A 3,292-nucleotide genomic window follows, 5' to 3' on the forward strand; every position below is an offset into this window, starting at 1 on the left:
AACAGCTCTGCAGAGTGAAGCTAAGTATTGTGAAGGTTCTTTTTTTCCTTTCAGATTTTAAAACCATATTTTTCTTTTCTTCCAAATTTGTCTCCTTCCTATCTAATATTTTATGTTGTCTATCTACACCATGCCAGTCATAGCGGAACACTTCTCTCTTGCCAGTCAAAAAGATGAGAACCCAGGACCACTGACCAGTGCAGGACTTGTGACCTTCAACCAAGCCATTGCCATCTTCTACCCTACAGTGTCTAACCCATGTGCCCTCCTCAGTTTGCTCCCAGTCACTGTGACCTAGTACAAGTGTCTGGACCTGAAACATGTCTTCTGGTTCTGTTGATGAGGTAGAATAGAAGAAATAAAATTTTAGGTATAAAGGAGATTGGCATTGGCAAGGAGAAGAAGATGAGGTTTTTGTAATGGTGTGAGATGTACTCGTGGGTTCTTATTCTTAGATATTGGTAGAAAAAAAATAGCCAGAACTTTTCTGCTGTAAGCTTAAGCAATTTTATTATTACAAAGGCATAAAGAAGGGACAGAATTATAAAGCACTGCATGGGGGGGTGTGGTGGAGTAACTTGAAAATAAGTTACTGAAGTTTTTGAATACTAAAGTTTTTATAAAGATACATTATCCTTCATCTTGCCCAACCAATAATCTTCTGACCTGACTAAGTGTGAGCCCGCCCACTGACTTCCTACAGGCCCTGTTTTTATGATAATGAGAATTATGATTATGGGGATTTCTGGTTCAGCCCAAAACCTTCTTCTTGCTTTGATGCAGGTGTAGACCCAAGTCTTTGTTAAGCAGGGATCACTTGGTACCTGCCCTCCTCTGGTACCTACCCCCTTCAACAAAGACCTGTACAATCCTCCTGCATTCATGGGAAATTTCAGCCTTCCTGCTGGAAGTTATTTATTATGTAAACCTGTCTTTTAAAATAAGAAGGCCCTGGACCACCACTCTTTGGTGTTCTTGCTAATCACTTTTGGTGCTGGGAACTCTTCAGGGCTCCTTCCCTGCCTGAGTGCCTGTGCCACATCCAAGCTCTGACTACTTTTTACATTTTGAGAATTAATACACTTTAAACCATTTCCCAATACTGGCACATTAACACCAAAGCTATTTTCATATACATTTTGAAGCCATTTTCCAATACTGGCAGAGTTTTACAATCTGAAATCTTTAGTTAACAGAGCTTGGTTATTAAGAAGTCAGGCCCATGCTTTAAATCATAATAGATGGACTCAGGAAATTCCTGAGGTGATTAAAACCTAAGCTTTACCTTTTGTCAAAGTTTCAGTGGCTTGTTTGCTTCCAGGACGATTCTATAAAAGGTCACACCTTTCCCTTAAAGAGCCCTTAAAACTGACTTCATATCTCTGATCCCTCAGATTTTTTTGGTGGGGGGGGTACTGGCGATGAAACCCAGGGGCATTCTACCTCTGAGATACACTCTCAGACCTATTTTTTATTCTTTATTTTGAAACAAGGGCTCACTGAGTAGCAAAGGGCCTCACTATGTAGCCGAGGCTTTCAGCAAACTGAGATCCTCCTGTCTCAGCCTCCTAAATGCTCTCCTGGGATTCTTAACTAAAGGAATCCCTACCTTTTGTGAACCAAAAAGCTTCAAAGAAGAGGCTGCCATCCCATGTTACCTGGCCACCCCCTCTCTAGTAACCATATTAAAAAGTAGAGCTCTGAGCAACTTGGAGTCATTTTTTGTTGAGCTGTTTTTCATTGACACTTATTTTTGAGTCATTCTTAGCCATTTTGCTATTTTTTCTCTGAGACAAATTTGACCCATTTTTTTTGGCCATTTGGGGCCATTTTGGAGCAGATTTTGCAGCTCTTGCCCCTCTCCCTATGGTTGTTCTCATGCTTTTTGAGATAGCCAGCACTTCTCCTGAACATATATCTTTACTTTACTTGAATTAAAACCTCTGCCTTTATCTCTTACTGGAACATATGAAAATTTTTTCAACAAAGAAGCCAAGAACCCACAGAAATTATTGTGTTTGCCCATGACACTGTGAGCCAAGTACTGTTCACTTTTTTTGTGGATCCCAAATCCAGATCCCCAAACAAATTCACCTGGATTTAAAAACTCCATCACTTCAAGAGCTTCCCAGGCCCAGGACCTAAGTCTTTTCCTTCCTGATCTTTGGATTGTACCTTCCTCCTGTATGATAATGACCTCCTCTTTGGACATGAGACTCTTGAAGGCTGTGCCAAAGGGATAGGCCAGATGCTTACCAACCTAGAGTGCTGTGGTTATAAAATCTCTAAGAAGGCACAGGTCTGTCAAAAGAAAAAAAAAAAAAAAAAAAAAAAAGAAATATCTAGGTTTTACCATCCAGAGAGAGGAAAGACTTTGGGGTCAGGACCAAAAGAGGCAATTCAAACTATCCAACTGACCACCACCTGGAAAGCCCTCTGGGAATTTGTGGGAGCAGCAGGGTTCTGTTATATCTGGATTTCCAACTTTGCAGACACAGCAAAACCCCTCTGTAAATTTACAAAAGGGAGGCATGTATAAAGACCTCTTTGTATGGGAAAATAGAGTAGCTACAGGCCTTTCAGATAAAACTTCTGCCTACCTTAGCCTTAGGGATTCTGAGCCTAGGAAAGCCTTTCATCCTATTTGTCTAAATAGAAGAAAACAGCATTTGAGGTTCTGGTCCAGTGGATTGGGTCTTGGTATCAACCAATTGCTTACGTATCAGAGCAACTGGATCATGTTGCTACTTGATGGCCACTGTGCCTATGGCCCTTGCAGCAGTGGCCCTTTTAGTCCAAAAAACCTGGTAAGTTAACCCTAGGGCAAAGCTTGTAAATGAAAAATTATCTGTTCTGTAGTCTCACTCATGAACTCCAGAGGGCACCATTGACTAACTAAGGCCCAGCTCACCAAATATTAGCAATTGCTTTGTGAAAAATCCCTGAATAAGGTTGGAGAAGGTACACACTAAATCCAGCCCTTCTGCTTATGTTTAGTGATGAACAGCCAATTTGTGACTATGAGACAGTGCTGGCACAGACCTGCTTTTGGAGGACAGACTTAAAAGGCCACACCTACTCTGACCCAGACCTAGAAGTATTCATGGATGGGAGCAGTTCCATAAATCAACAAGGGAGATGGCAAGCCAGATCTGCTGTTTTAACTTTGGTCAAAGTTTAGAGGCAGAGCACCTCCTTGTTTCTACTTCTGCCCCAAAAGCTGAGTTGATATCCCTCACCTGGACACTAGAGTTGGGGGTGGACCAAGTGATCAACCCCAGCTCACCAGGGC

Source organism: Muscardinus avellanarius (assembly GCF_963383645.1).
Source record: "Muscardinus avellanarius genome assembly, chromosome: 20".
NCBI classification, from domain to species: domain Eukaryota; kingdom Metazoa; phylum Chordata; class Mammalia; order Rodentia; family Gliridae; genus Muscardinus; species Muscardinus avellanarius.